The sequence below is a fragment of the Sus scrofa genome, chromosome 12 (assembly GCF_000003025.6).
Source record: "Sus scrofa isolate TJ Tabasco breed Duroc chromosome 12, Sscrofa11.1, whole genome shotgun sequence".
In the NCBI taxonomy this organism is placed as follows: Eukaryota; Metazoa; Chordata; class Mammalia; order Artiodactyla; family Suidae; genus Sus; species Sus scrofa.
In genome coordinates, this window is record NC_010454.4 from 8,361,570 (window position 1) to 8,377,903 (window position 16,334).

Genomic DNA, 16,334 nt, shown 5'->3' on the forward strand with positions numbered 1-16,334 from the left:
GTTATTGGGGCAGGCTTGTTCGAGGGCGTGACACCAGTTGGGCCAGCGAGGGAGGCTGGGGTTCAACCCAGTCGGCTGGGATTTCCCCCTTGGGTGTGAGTAGGGGGGCACAGACATGTCCCCTGCAGGGGACCCCTGGAAGAAACCCAGCTGTGGCGATGCCAGTACTTTTCCATTGTTGGGTGGGGCCGAGAAGAGGAGAACTGGGAGCCCCCGTGACCTAGCAGCCTGGGGACTTTCCAGGCTTGCCTTGGGACGGTTGTCCCAAGTAGGGACTAGGAATCAGGAAGCCTTTCTTTTATTTATTTATTTTTATTTTTATTTTTTGAAACTTTAACCAAGTTTCCCTCATGTGGATCACGTGTTGAGGTCCCCATCCATGTCCTCCCAGAACCCAGAGGTCCAGAAAAGCACAGGCTCATGATTCTGCTTGGGTTCTTCTGAACAAGTTGACCTCCTGGGCTCCGTGGCTGGGGCTGGAATGAGGCACCTTTCTCAAGGGCTCTCGGAGTTTCTTCCCTCACCCTGGAGGTCATGTCTGTAGTCTGTGAGAGTGAGTGTTCCCCTGGCTTCTGTCCTCAGGGTTCTTGGGTTCCCTCAAGTCTAGTTACCTTTTGTTTTCGCCATTTCAGAATCGCCACTCTCTGCCTCGGAGCTGGGGGTCCATCCCAGTTATGCCCGGGGTACCTTGAGGGCAGTAGCTCCCTGCGTGAATGCATGTGGCTAACTTAGGTCATACCCTTCGGTGTCAGCTTAATGCTGTGTCTTTAGACGGGACTTTGCTGTCCCTGTAACGTGATTCCCACCCCATGGCACTCTTCCCTTTTTCTTCACAGAAGCTTTATGTTGGATAAGCCGATGTTTGTCTTTACTTGTGTTCATTATCTGGGTCTCTGCCTGGACCACAAGCAAGCAGGACAGGTAGAGCTGTCAGCTCATCGCTGATGAAGCCCCAGCTCCCAGCATGGCATCTGACACTGCATAGGTGCCCAAGCAGTATTTGAGTTAATGCTTCCCGGATGGGAGCTGGGGCAACGCACATATGGCAAATCAGACATGGCTGCAGTTGGGCACGTGTGCTTTCTGGCTTCCTATGCTTCTCTTGGCTCTGGTTTCTACTTGGCTGCTTCCAGAGAAAGGAAAGAAAGGATTTCCATTTAATGTTCAAGCCTGATTTTTGATCTCTTAAATTTACAATTGTGATCAAAAGCGTGAAATTACGGTATATTAATTTTAGCCAACAGGTTCACGAGTTTCTTTGCCATGATTGCAGAAATGGATCATGGTAGGGGCATTGTTCTTAACCGAAAAGATGGAGTGGCAGCATCCTGGCTATTTGGCCGATTTCTGAAAGTCCTTGGTTCTGATGTGGTGTTAGGATAAGGTGCATCTCTCGTTCCTTTGGGTCTTGGCTGTGTGGGAGCTGACCCTGGTCACCTGCAAAGCTGCTCATCTGGTGACCATGTCAGGTTGGCACTTTCTGCAGAAGGGCTCAAAGGGCTTATCTGTTTTTTCACTCATCACAGCATCCCTTTCAATCAAGAGCTCGCGTTGGGTCATGAATTCTCAGATGCCCACGTGCTGGGAACTTCGGCGTGTTCTCCAAGCATCTTTAGATGGCCAGAGCCTTCTGGCTGAAAGGCCCCAGTTGGTGTCAGCGTCTGCACAAGAGGCCCAAGACAGTGTCCCGGGGAGGGCAGTGTGAATTCTGTAGGCACTGAGGTCTGATGGCTCATGCCTGTGCTGGGAGACCTGCGTTCTAGGCCTGGCTTTGCCTCTGTGCTGGGCCTCCTTTTACTTCAGAGCCAGGGACCCATAATTCACAGCTCAAGATAGAAAGACAGCAGATAAATAGAGAAGAGGAAAGCAATGAGCAAATATCTAATGTATACAATTTGCAAAGATATAATTATGGCAAACATATACAAATCTGTCTAAACACAGATGGTGTGGCGGGTTTTGTTTGTTTGGCTCTGGGTTGTTCGGTTTTTGTTTTTGGTTTTGGTTTTTTTTGGTGGTGTTCCTTTGTCATCTGTGCCCATCTCTAAATACACACAAATTCTTCTGCAAATATGTCTGCATTTCCTGCCCTGTAAAGAGACTCAAGAATTCCAAACACAGTCACCAAACTAGAAAACTCATTTAGGAGGTCCCATCGTGGCTCAGTGGTTAATGAATCTGACTAGAAACCATGAGGTTGCGGGTTCAATCCCTGGCCTCGCTCAGTGGGTTAAGGATCCGGCGTTGCTGTGAGCTGTGGTGTAGGTCGCAGACGTGGCTCGGATCCCACATGGCTGTGGCTCTGGCGTAGGCCAGTGGCTACAGCTCCGATTTGACCCCTAGCCTGGGAACCTCTATGTGCCGCGGGTGCGGCCCAAGAAATGGCAAAAGACAAAAAAAAAAAAAAAAAGAAAGAAAGAAAAGAAAACGAATTTAAGACGATGTATGAGTTTGCTAGGGCTGACGTCACAAGAAGTACCACAGACTGAGAGACTTATACAACAGAAATGTATCGTCTCAATGGCGCTGGAGGCCAGAAGTCCAAGGTTAAGGTGTTAGTAGGGTTGGTTCTCTCTGACGGCTGTGAAAGACAATGTCTTCCAGAGTGTTCTCTCAGCTTTTGCTGGGTTGTGGGCAATCTTTGGCATCCGTTTCTACGTGCAAGCGTTACCCTGATCTTTGCCTTGACCTTCATGTGGCAGTTTCCCTGTGTGCGTGTGTTCGAATTTCCCCTTTTTTATAACGACCCTAGTGTTGTTGGGGTAAAGGCCCGCCTTATTTCAGTATGACCTCATCTGAACTCATGACATCGGCAACAGCCTTACTTCCAAGGGAGGCCGTATTCTGTGGGACCGTGGGCTGGGACCCCAGCGTGTGAATTGGGGAAGTGGAGGAACACAGTTCAACCCATAACAGGTGACAAATGACCAGCCTTTACCACAGAGGGAACTTGGATTCAAGAATTTCCAAATTATTTATTTATTGTTGGCCACACCCGGGGCATATGGAAGTTCCCTGGCCAGGGATTGAATCTAGGCTGCAGCTGCAACAAGCCGATCCTTTAATCCACTGCGCTAGGCCGGGGATCGAACCCAAGCTTCCATGGAGACCCCAGCCACTGCAGTCTGATTCTTAATCCACTGTGGGAACTCCAATAATTTCCACATTATTAAGGGCACCTCACATCTTGAGACTAGTACGAGGCATCCACTGCCATGTCCAGCAGGTAGGTAGACATTTATGGGAGAAAAACACTGTTAGCCCTTCGCATGCTTCCTAAGACTGATGACTTTTGTCCCACTGATACAAGTGCTATATTTTATGGAAACCCTGGGGAGTTCCCTGGTGGCCTGGAAGGTTAAGGATCTGGCGTCGCTGCTGTGGCTGTGGTTCGATCCCTAGCCTGGGAACGTCCGCATGGCACAGGCAGGCATGGCCAAAAAATTTTTTAAATGTAAATAAGTAAATAACTGAGAGAAAACCCTGTATCCCTCTCACAAATGGAATCCAGGGTCACTGGACGTAAGTAGACAATAACGATGAAATCATGACAGATTTAGATATTGCGGCTTTTCCAAGGCTCTGAGCCCTGGAATTGTTCTTGCTCTTGTCTTATAGATAGAATCATAGAGATGTTTATGACTTGAAGCACCGAAAGGGGATGTTGTTCCTGCTTTGATCAGGATGGGAAGAGACTGAAGAAGAGAAAAGCTTTTCTCAGCGACTCTGTGTCCTTTAATATTGTGTTGGAGTGTGACCACCCGTTATCCCAGGTGCCCCTGGGTGATACTGGCCCCTAGTTTGGGAAACACAGATCTAGTCCCATTTCCTCATCTCCTGGATGAGAAATGTAAGGCCTCTGAGCAATGAAGGGCCCTGACCATCGTCAGATCCCATTGCTAATTCGTGGCTGAGTAGCCTCGTGATTCCCAACCAGGGGCCATGTTGCACCTGCTTGTCCCCCCAGGACCTGCCCGTTTGAGACTGGTCTGGAGATATTTTATTCTATTTTACATTGGCCACACCCATAGCCTATGGAAGTTCCAGGGCCAGGGATTGAATCCAAGTCACAGCTGCGACCTCTGCCACCGCTGCGGCATCGCTGGCTCCTTAACCTGCTGCAGCACAGCAGGAACTCCTGGAGACATTTTTGATGGTCACAACTGGATGATGCTACGGGCACCTAGTGGGTCAAGATCAGGGTTGCTGCTGAACATCCTGTGTCCTACCATGCACAGAACAGCCCCCAGCACCAAGAACCACCCAGTCCCACATGTCTCTAGGGCTGACGCTGAGAACTCTGCTCTAGATAAAGCTTTCTTGGCTCCTGGTCTCCACTGATCCTTTGTACCCTGCCGCCTCTTCTACTTGATTGCAAATGCTGTCTGTTTTCAAAGCTATTGCTCACCAAGGAAATCCTGGAAGATGTTGCCTTCTCTAACTTATGAGGCTCCTAAGCCATTTAGTGGCAGACATTATAGATTCTAGTTTTCTCGACCATCCCTTGATCTTGTGTGAAGTTTTGCTCCGTATTCCTTGGAAATAGCCTGGAATCAGATGCTGGCAGAATTGGACACCTCCAGATGTAAGACAGTAGACTAATGACCCCCCTCCATCCTGAAGGGAGCTTTTGAGAAGTAGGATATCTTAAGGTGAAACTCTGAAACATTTTTCATTAACCCATCATCTTGAAAAGATGCGTCAGTGCCTTCAAGGGGCCTCCATTCTAGTAAGGACAGTTAAGACAAGGACACATGTTCTTAGAATACAGACATAGCTAAAACTTTATGAGCATGAGAGAGCCTTGAGGTCTCTGAACAGCCAAGTAGAAGTCGCTGAATGTACACCAGGTATTACTGGAAACCCGTGGTGCTGAAGTTTATATTGACGCCAATGCCTCCGTAAATAGCCATTCCACCCACTTCTTTCTACATCATCTAAGGTGATAGGCACACACAATCTCTTCCTTAATTATGGGCTTGACCCCTCAGCTCTTTCAGTTGAAGTTGCTTAAACTCTGCTTGCTCATGACCTGGTGTAAGGCATGGCTGGACAGCCTTGTCAGTGCATGCATTGTGTGTGGTGTTGGGCTGTGTCCAGGGTCTGCATCAGACTCCAAGCCCTGGTGGCCAGGCATGTGTTTATCCTGTGCTCCGTCACCCGCACGCCCTTGTATGCAAATCCCTGCCCTCTTAAAGGGCTGGTTAGCCCTGTGGTTGGGGGGTTTGAGAGCGTTGGGGCAGGAGGGCTGGACTCCTCCCATGTTGCCCTCCATCTCTGCCCGCCTTCCTCCCGGGTGCATCAAGTCTGTCCACGGGCTGGCGGCTGTGTGTGTGGCCAGAGTCCTGACAGTGTCCCAGTTTCCTCGGAAGCCTGGGATGTGGTGACTGAGGCTCATCATTGTCTTACTTCTCACCTTCGGTTTAGGTAACTGTCTCAAACCACACTCCAAACACGCCCAGGAGCCAGTGGTGTCCGACCACGTATGGAGCCAGGCTGGGTCCCCAGGCTGCCGGGTCCCAAGAGGGGCCCGACGCTGTAGGTTCAGGCAAGCCAGGTTAAACAACCCTCTGATCTGTCTGGCCCCGGATCACAGCCCCAGGCTTTAAACTCATCCAGGCCTGCACAAGGAGGCATCATATTCTGAGGCTTTAGGAATTCCGTTTCATATTTTAAAATATCTGCCCCTTCTTTTCCTGGTCTTGGTTAAATAACCTTTCTTCTGTTAGGATTTTCTGATAAACCCAGAGAAACTTGGGACTGTTGCCCACACATGCCTTCCACAAGTAAAATAATCAACCCTCCGCTCACGGCTCGCCTTCTGAAAATCACACATCCTCCACCTGCCTCCCCCAGCCCCCAGCTTGATTCTCGGGTGTCCCAGCCGTCCCGGGAGACAGGAAGGAGAGGAACGATGGTCCTGATTTTGCCGATGGAGGTGATAAAGCAGCATAAATGCAGGGCCGGGGCTGGGCTCCCAGGAGGGCCTCCGGCTGGCTTGTCTGGCTTTGAGCTCAACCAGGCCCCTCCCCATGGCCTCATTCGGACACTGCCTGGGCCAAGCTCTCTTGCTTTCTCTCCTTCGCAATTAATTGATCACTGACTGCCCACCTGCCCGCAGGTGACTACATGCTCTTTTTACGGATGCTCAAAAAAATATTTAAAAAAACCCCAGTGCCCAAGATCGTACAGCTGCAAAGTGTCAGAGTTGTAATTCACACCCGGAAAGGCCCAGCATCTTCCTTCCCACTAAACCAGGTTAACCCTCTGGCAAATGACCCTGCAGCCAGCCCTCCTCACCTGCCAAGACACCAGGTGCCCCCACCTGCCACCACAGAAGTGGGAGGCGTGTTCTACGCCAGCTTCTCACTGCACACCATGGGCATGCCGTATTTGTAATATAGACAGCTGGGTGGCATATGACATATATAATATAATCTATGATAAACACATACAATATGTAATCTGCCCATAGGTGATACATTATAACATCAATCACAAGTGTGAGATTCTGTTGTTTGCAATGTCACTTTTCCCACTGGATTTTTTTTACCCTGGGGAGCCTGGGACCTGCCTTCTCTGCTCGGCATTTCTGGTGCCTCCTCTCAAGACAGGAGCCCATAGATGGTGCTCCATTAACAATGAAATGCCCTTGTGGTTTGCAGTGATTCCGAATAAGGTCTGTGCCCGCCTCTGTTTTGTAGTCTGTTGTTACAGGGTTGTTGGAAGGCTCTGTTGGTTTTTGCTTAAGAAAGGAGGGCATCCAGTGTCCCCTCGATCGGCCAGCCCGATCCTGAGGAAGGGCTGGGGGGTGAGCGTGCACCCCCACAAACCTCACACACCTCGCGCCACTGGCTGCCCATCTGTCACACTATGTCCCTGGGGCCCCGCTGGACCTTTGAGGGACCATGTGGCTCCATGAAAAGCAGGATACCAGGTGGCTCGTCCTCCTCGCTCTGGTCAGCTGGGCAGACCAGACCTCTACTGAAGCATTGGGGTCCTTTGTTAGGGAGAAGGCAAGGCTTTTCAGCTAAAGCGTGTATAGCATTTATTATGCTCCAGACACTCATAAGTGCTTTACCAAACTTAATTTATTTAATTCTCCAAACAGACTCACAGGGACCTACTATTATTATGCCAACTGTTGACAGATGAGGGAACAGAAACCCAGAAATCCAAGGCTGAGGAGTTCCCGTCGTGGCGCAGTGGTTAACGAATCCGACTAGGAACCATGAGGTTTCGGGTTTGATCCTTGGCCTCGCGCAGTGGGTTAAGGATCATGTGTTGCTGTGAGCTGTGGTGTAGGTTGCAGATGTGGCTTGGATCCCACATTGCTGTGGCTCTGGTGTAGGCCGGTGGCTACAGCTCCAATTGGACCCCTAGCCTGGGAACCTCCATATGTCGCAGGAAGCAGCCCTAGAAAAGGCAAGAAAAAGGAGAAGAAGAAAAAAAAATGAAATCCAAGGCTGATACATGACAGAAATGGGATTCAAACACACGATCCTGCCTGCTTCTGGATGCTGCTGCTTTAAGAAAGACCTTTGAGAACCATTAGGCATTGAGGTCCCCTGCCCCCAACTCCTAAGTTTTTGCAGTAGCAACAGGGGAAGCTGGTTGCTGGGAGAGAAGATAGAAGAAGGGCTTCGTCAGGTCCTGCAGCCACATCCCTCACCAGCCCGGACACCAGCCCCAGGAGGTGGGAGCCGCTTTGTCCCCTGGCCTTGCGGTGCAGCCATTAAGTGGAGATTTGCCCATCAAAAAATCAAGGCACCTGAAAAGTCAACTGGGGAACCAGCTCCTCGCCACCCCCTTCTCTTGATTAAAACAAACAGCACCGTGAAATGTCAACCTGTCAGTTGTTTGGAAAGTTTGCCGCATGGAAAGGCGATTTACCCAAATGACTTTTTAAAAGTAGGAGAATGTGCCTGGCTGAACGTTTTTTAATTAATGCCCCGAGTGAAGGTTAATAACTATTCATAGCTTGGTGAGCTGGGCTCGGGGTGGGCGGAGGAAACATTTGGTATCTCTGGCAGAGGCAGAATGTTGACCTGGCTGGCAAGGGGCTGTCGGCTGCTTTCACAAACCAAAGGGACCTCGGGGCCCATCTGGGGCTGTTTGGAGTGAGGGTGTGGCCTCGGGAGCATCACCAGGGCCTTGGCTGTTGGCATAAGTGTTGCTGTTGCTGCCCAGGTGGTCTCTGGGGCTAAGGCCTCCCCAGATGTTGCTCCCCCTGCTCCCCCAATCTGGAGAGCAATCCTCTCGGGGGATTCTTCGAAAAAAAGAAATATTGCTTGGGGTCACGCCGTTGAAACTTACCTCCCTGATTTTCTGTGATCTCATTTTTCCTTCAAATATCATTGGAAAAGTGTTTTTGAGTTGAGCGTTTTATTTTCCATTTAAACATGGTGAAACTGCCCCACGGGGGCCAAGGTTTGGCGGGAGCGTGGGGGACCCAGGCCTCGTACACCTTCACGGCTCAGCCTTCAGCAGGCTGGGAGCCAGGGCGCTCGACCTCGGCCACATCTTAACCCCGGCCCCTGAATGTTCAGAAGGTATCCCGAGAGGCAGAGCTGTGGGTTTTAAAAGAGAAAGCGTAAGGGGCTTGTAGTAGGTTCTTTTTTTTTTTTTTCCTTTTCTTTTTTTTAAAGTACGGTGGGTTGGGCTCTGCTTTAGGCTCTTGTCAGAGATTCTGCTCAAGAAAGACTCGAGAGAGGGCGCAAACCTGGACTGGTGTTAGCAGCTCCTGATGGAGGCAGGTTGGGAAAACCACTCAGAGCAGCAGGCCCAGCTCCTCTGGCTTAACAGTCCTGAGAGAGCTTGCTGAGATGAGCCACCTTTGTTTGCGTAATAGTGTGTGGCACAGGGTGGCGTGGCGACTCTTATGAATGGCTTGTACGCTGTACGATGTTCTTAGGAATCCAAGCGTGGGATTGCTACCCAGAGGAAATCAAGGTCTTGGGGAGAGGAGTTCCTGCTGTGGCACGAAAGGTCAAGAACCTGACACAGTGTCCACGAGGATGCGGGTTCCATCCCTGGCCTTGCTCAGTGGGTTGAGGATCCTGGCGTTGCCACAAGCTGCGGCATAAGTTGCAGATGCTGCTTGGATCTGACTTGCTGTGGCTGTGGCATAGACTGGCAGCTGCAGTGCCGATTCGAACTTCCTGGGAACTTCCATATGCTGCAGGTGCAACCCTAAAAAGAAAAAAAAAAAAAAACAGATCCTGGGGAGAGAAGATGGATAACCTGGGTTTACTGCAGGCATAGGATAGGGTCAGTAGTTCTGCAGCTCAGGTCTGAGCTGTCACTGATGGCTGAAAAGTCAGATGGCTTCTTGCGGGAGGTGGGACTTTGGCCAGGCTTACAGGGTAGGTGTTGGGGAGAGGCAGGGCGCGGGAGGCGTTGCAGGTATGTGGAGCAAAGATTGGATAAGATGCCTGCCAAGAAGTCCTACAGCAAGGCTGGAGAGTGAACGGGTGGAATCAGAGTGCAGAGGGCCTGGGATTTCAGGCGGAAGGGTTTGGTCTCCCACGTGGAAGGCAGGAAGGAGCCATTGGCGACAGCCGAGCAGAGTCTGACTGTGCCAACCGATATTTCAGAATAAGCTGAGAGAGCTTAAGAGAGTGGATTGGCACAGGCAAATCTGATGTTGAGGAGCCCGGGTTGGGGGTTATTGCCACAGTGAAAGGCAGAGTTGCAAGGTTATTCTCAGCTTTACCCCTGGAGCCAGAAGAGCTTGGAGCAAATGTTGACTCAACTGCTTATAGCCACATGATCTCAGGCAAGTTTAAATCTTTCTGTAGGTCAATTTCATATCTTTCGCATGGGGTACTAATATGCATTCATTCCACCAAAAGAGGGCTATATCACACAGGGAATGCTGCTCATACAATAGAGAACAAAGCAGACACAAAACAGTGCTCTCTAGCACTCAGGGATCTAGTAGGCAGAGACACAAACGCAAATGAAATAAACACAATTATTTCAGATGAATTAATTTCAGATTAAGTTAAGTGCTGTGAAGGACACAGGGGTTGTGCTGCTTAGCTGGCCGGGACTGTCACAGACGGCCTCTCTGAGAATGTGCTGTCTGAGCAGAGACTTCGGGAGTTAAAGGGAAGTGGTTTGGCTGAGGAAACAGCAGATGCAAAGGCCCTGGGGCACCAAAGAGCTTGGAGCTTTCAAGCCGGGAACTAAAGCCAGTGTGTGAAAGGAGAGTGAACAGGGTGAGAAGAGATTGCAAGGTGAGGGAATTAAGTAAGGAACACACGAGAAGGTTGGGACACAGTAAGCAATAGATGACATTCTTATTATGGGAACGTTATCAGGGGTCTGAGTTATTATCAGGGCCGTGGGGATACAATAGAAGACCAACCAGGACACCCTGAGCAGAAGAACTGAGTGGAGGTAGAGTGATTAACTGAGTATCAGGCAGGGGCCATTCTGGGGGATGAAGAGGGTGAAGCTAAATTTACTGAAATGGGGAGGTTCCAAAAGCGGCCTGGTTGAGGGGGTAGAAGAGGTACCATTTGGATGCAGAGAATTTGAGATGATTCTGTAGCCCATGATCAGCCTGCCCTGTAGGCAGCTGGCACATGGGGGTTTAGGAGGCAGGGTTTCAGGGACTCTTCAAGGATGAGGGGGAGGGTGGGTGGAAATCCAGCTAGCCAAGGACGGAGCCTCGGAGCCCCCTCTGTGCCGGACCAGGAGGGAGAAGAGACGCCAGGGGAGTGGAGGGGAGACCGAGCTTCTCAGACCCGGGCACCTGAACGGGGTCCATGAGGGTCCCGGTTCTCAGGCTCCAGTCCACGGTCTCTTGTCCATGCCCAAGTCGGGCAGCAGGTCCCTTCGTTCTGGCCTTGGCCTCTGCAAGCTGTGTTGGTGGAGCCTGGCCTGTGTGTGCAGCCTGGATTGTTTGCAACCTGGGTTTGCAGCCTGGGTTCCTTGGCAGCTCCAGGAAGTGGTAGGTCCTGAATTGAAACGTGAATGCCCTCAGAGAGCCCTCCGCCTCTCACAACGCAGGTATTTGGAAAATGCCACAAAACAGGTCTGCTCAGCCCTGTGGCTGCAGCCTGTCAGCGGGGTGGGAATTCTTGGTCAAGTACACGTTCAAGCCAGTGTTGACCCCATAGACCTCAGTGGGAAGTACTGCTCTGCTGTGAATGAAATCTCTTCCTGCCTCAAGATCACCTCGCGGGCCTTGCCATCCGGGCCTGTCCCACTCCTTGTCTCACTCTGGCCAGGCAGGAGGTCCCAAGGGCACCCTTGCTGGATCGCACCTTGAACCCCACCTTTGGATCAAGCTGTCAGCCTTTGATCCCTGATCTCCAAGCCCTTTCTGATTTCACAGGCTGTCCTGCGATATCTATTTTGGCGGGTTTTTTGTTTTTTTTTTTTTTTTAAATTGCATTCATAGTTTCATTTCTGGTTCAAGATGATAAATATCCCTTCTGTTTTCATTATTTTTAAAATACTGTGGCATTTCGTTTTTTTTTGCCAAACAATGTCTTTTGATGTGAGACGTGCAAAAATGAGAACCCAAATCACCCATCACCTTACTGCCACGAGATGACAGCTGTTAACCTTTGCTTTTTTCTTCCAGGTTTGGGGTTGTTTTTTTTTTTTTTTTTTGGGGTCACACCCTCGGCATGTGGAAGTTCTCAGGCTAGGGGGTTGAACTGGAGCTACAGCCGCCGACCTGCACCACAGCCACAGCAACACAGGATCCGAGCCGTGCCTGCGGCTTGCACCACAGCTCACGGCAACGCTGGATCCCAACCACTGAGCGAGGCCAGGGATCGAACCCACATACTCATTGATACTAGTTGGGTTCCTTTCTATTGCGCCACCACGGGAACTCCCCCGGGTTTGTTTTTATAACCTATGCAGTCCTATACTTTTTTTTTTTACAATAATAGTAATAGCTAGATTTATTAATGACTTACCACGGGCCAGGAAATATTTTGTGCCGTTGAACACATGGTTTAATTTAGTACCAATAAGCATCCTGTGAAACAGAGAGCAGCGTAGTCTTATTCGACGTCAAATAGAAATAACATAATGATGGAGGCTACGAGGCTTCTTAGGGGCGGCAGGCAGAGGAAAGCCCTTCACCCTCCTGCAGATAGAAAATTTAAACATAAATAAATAAACCCTGATCCTGACCTGGGGGTAAATCCCAGTAAAGATCCAAGTTCATTTTCCCGGCTGATCAAACCCTTGACTTTCATGGTAGGTAGTTGGAGTGCTCTGGACCTTGATTTGCCGGATCAGATGGTATAATTATCTTTTGTTGCCCTGGTGGGATGGATGTGTGGTGTTTCAGCTCCAAGGGGCTGAGCGTGTGGCTTTGGACTTCAGAGGGGTGCTCTGCCCCGCCAGGATGGGGAAGCTGAGGAAGTAGCAGAAGGTGGAGCACCGGCCTGGTCAGAAGCAGGCAGGTGCACCTGGAACAGACAGAGTCAGGGGCAGGCCCACGGGCCAGGGATGGGGGCGCATCTTCCGGCTGGGGTGGGGGCGGTCCATGGGGTGTTTAACAAAGGGGCTCAGTAGAGACTGGCAAGTTGGGAGATTGGAAGGAAGGAGGTGAATTCAGGGCTGAATTAAGATTCTTGTGACCCTGGACACTTTTATCTTTGGGGGCCCTTTCCCCTGTATCCATCCATCCATCCATCCATCCATCCATCCATCCATCCATAATGATGCTTTTCTGCCTAGAGTGGTATAGGGATGAATATAATCCAGGCTGAATTCGGCATTACATAGGCATTCATGTTATTGTCAAATCATTCCTTTTGAGTTTAAAGGAAATTGGAACATTTTCTTGGGTCCCTGAAAGTCTCATGAGTGCCTGCTGTGCCCAGTGGGTGGGTTGGCCTTAGGTAGCTTTCTAAAAACGGGACCTGGTGCTTTGGTGTCCTGACAGCTACTTGGCCTGTTTGGTAAAAGTTGCTCTCCTCTGATTCGGGGCTCATTCAGAAGGTCCAAAAATCCCCCCAAGCTGCAGCCCTTTTTGGCCAAAGAGGGGGCTCTCGCTTACAAAGTGTTGAAATCCTGTGTTCTAGCTCATTTATTTTTCTTTCCCCGCTCTGGTGTTCTCCTTCGGCGCATGCAGCCCTGTGTTATTGGCAAGGCTCAGGATGTAGGCGGTGCCTTTCCTGAAGAAGGCAGCGGGTTGGGGTGGGACTGGACATGTTCCAGGCTGATGTCTTCTTGCGGCCTCACCAGCGGGGCCTTTTGTTCCTCCCTCCCAGGTATCCAAGAGGAACAGCGCCTTCCATCGTGGTTGAAGGTGGTTGGACCAAGAACTACTAGGTGGTGTTTGGCTCGCAGCATCCCTGAGATGTCAGGAAGGGACCTGGCCAGTTGAGGGGATGCGGGAGGAAGGGAGGGACCCTTGGGGCAGGCTGTGGGCAGCCAGTGGCCGTCTCTGGTCTCCTTTAGAGGTTTGATGTTGGGCGTGCTGCTTTTGGCCCGCTGCTGAGGGAGTGCCATCTGCTCCCATCCCGCCATTGTCCACACCGAAGATGCAAAGGCAGCGGGGAGATGAGTGCACAGCCCCTGCACGGCTCCACCTGGCAGATGTGGAAGCCAGCGTGCTGTGGGCAGAGAAAGGAAGCATCCATCGTCCACCCAGCCACCCAAGAGGCCCCGCATCTTGTCTGCCCTGTCTGGCCGTGCTGATGAGAAAAGCAAAGGGGACACACACACACACACACACACACACACACACACACACACACCCGGCTCCATCCCGCTCATTTTAGGGACCAGAACTGAAATAAACCACCACTCTTAGAAGTGTATTTCAGGCTAGAGGTTGGCTAGAACTAGATTATAGGAGAGAGAAGAGGGAGGGGGCAGCTGCCTCTTGGGATATAGGTACGGTGTCTTTTATCCATCCATCCAAAAATCAGCAGGGCCGGTCCAGACACCAAGTGAAGGGAAGGCCCTAGTGGATGAGCAAGTTGGGGCCGGTTACCTGAGGTTTTGGGGGAGGGAGACAAGGAGGTGTGTGAGGGGATCCCTTCTAAGCTCTTGCTTCTTAGAATGTCTCCTATGGACCCCTAGCATTGGGTTCATCCAAGAGCTTGTTGGAAATGCAGAATCTCAGCCTGCCACTTCCGACCTCCTGAACTTAAACTTTTTTTTTTTGTCTTTTTCTAGGGCCGCTCCTGCAGCTTATGGAGGTTCCTAGGCTAGGGGTCAAATCGGAGCTGTAGCCGCTGGCCTACACCACAGCCACAGCAATGCCAGATCCTTAACCCACTGAGCAAGGCCAGGGATCGAACCCGCAACCTCATGGTTCCTAGTTGGATTCATTAACCACTGAGCCATGACGGGAACTCCCCTGAATTTAAGCTTTAACAGGATCTCCAGGTGGTCCTCACCTGCATATTAGATTTTCCCTGGAAACTTAAAAAAAGTTTTGTTTTTTTTTAAACCCAGTGCCCGGACCTCACTCAGAACCAACCAGAACCACGGGGAGTGTGACGTCGGCTTTGGTATGATTTTCTAGCTGCCCAGGAGACTAGGAATGACGATTTCAGTGTGTAGCCAATTCTAGGGACCTTGGCTGTAAGAACCCTCCCTTCCTGCTTCATCCACCCCACCTGTAGGATTTAAAGAAGCCCCCCCTCCAGTGTCCCCTAGTCCCCTCCCCAGTGCGTATTACTAGGTTGGCTGGATGGAGATGTCACGGTGCCAGGGCAAAAGCTTGGATTCAGTTGTATTAAATTTCACATCGCTCCTGAAAGGGCATAGGAATCATGCCCATTCACCTAGGCTTTAGCTTCAATGCATTTATCAGATGCTTTCCACCCAGTAAGCTGAAACGGGTTGGGCATGGGTTGGCTTTGCATGAAATAGGAACAGGAAACAGGAATCTATTCTGGATGCTGAGTTAGAGTTGGAGAGTATCTTGCTGTTTTGTTTGCTTCCTTTTTTTTTTTTTTTTTTTTTTTTTTTGCCTTTTCTAGGGCCACATATGGAGGTTCCCAGGCTAGGGGGCTAATCGGAGCTGTAGCCGCCGGCCTATGCCAAAGCCACAGCAACGCGGGATCCGAGCTGCATCTGCAACCTACACCACAGCTCACGGCAACGCCGGATCCTTAACCCACTGAGTGAGGCCAGGGGTCGAACCCACAACCCCATGGTTCCTAGTTGGATTCGTTTCCACTGCACCACGACGAGAACGCCTGCTTCTTCTTTTTTTTTTTTTTAATTAAATTTTTTTTCCTGTTCTTGCCTGTGCCTTTTTTTTTTTTTTTTAAACTGTGTTTTTTTAAATTAAAGTATATTTGCTTGATAGTGTTGGGTCAGTTCCGGAGTATAGCATGGTGACCCTGTTGTCCTGTCTCCCATCATTGTCTGTCCCAAGAGACGATACAGTTCCCTGTGCTGTACCGTAGGACCTCATTGCCTACCCATTCTAAATCTAATAGTTTGCATCTACCCAACACTCCCCCTCCATCCCACTCCCTGCCCCTCCCCCTTTGGCAGCCGCCAGTCTGTTTTCCATGTCTGTGAGTCTGTTTCTGTTTTATAAACTGGTTCCTAGCATTTGCTGGTTGTCTAGTTAGGTCCCAAGAGTCCCCTGGTTCATCGCAGCTAAAATTGTCAGGATCTTTTCTGCATAGTCAAGTGCCCTATATTGCTTCTGAGGTTGGTCCTGAGGTGAGTTCCTGGTAGAGGAAGCCAGCTCAGTGAACACGTGTCCCCAGGTTTTGGGGGCGGGGGGCGGTGCTGAAGCACACGGGACCCTGATCTGGTGATGGGCTTGGGTTGATGGCATTGGCTGTGGAGGACCAGACGAGCCCTAGCCTCAGAACCTCTGGGAACAGAAGGAGATCTGAGCCCCAAGATGCTGAGTGTGTATCCAGCAAAGGAACAAGACGTCACCCAAACAGTCCTTTCTCTTGTGAGTGAAGGTTGCAGGTTTTCTGTTTCAAATCTAGTATTATTTTCCCCCTTTTTCTTTCTTCTCTCCGTGTTCATTTGCCAACCTAAGGGTCTAGAGTGATTTCTTTGAACCTAATGATGGGGAAACTTAGAATGGGGCTATAATTGTTACACACCTTTTGAAATACTACTCTTCCTGGTGTCTGAATTAGGTTGAACAGAGGTCCGATTTAAAGATTAAATATCTATTTTTGCAGCAAGAACAACTGTGCTGATAACTGTGCATATTTGCTCAGGAATTATATGGATGGTATGGAAGAGCCTTGCTCTCTAGAAACCCACAGAGGAGGAAAATTCATAAAAGCATAGCTAATATTTATTGAGTGTGTGATAGGGGCCAGGCATAGAGCTAGGTGTATGTGTTATCTCATTCAATG

At 50.2% G+C, this 16,334-nt stretch overlaps 1 protein-coding gene across 12 annotated transcripts in view; it reads left to right on the top strand.

Annotated features, from left to right (window-relative positions):
- Positions 1–16,334, top strand: part of LOC102165318 — a 381,153-nt gene that overhangs the window by 156,730 nt on the left and 208,089 nt on the right. The gene's annotated exons all lie outside the window — the stretch shown is intronic.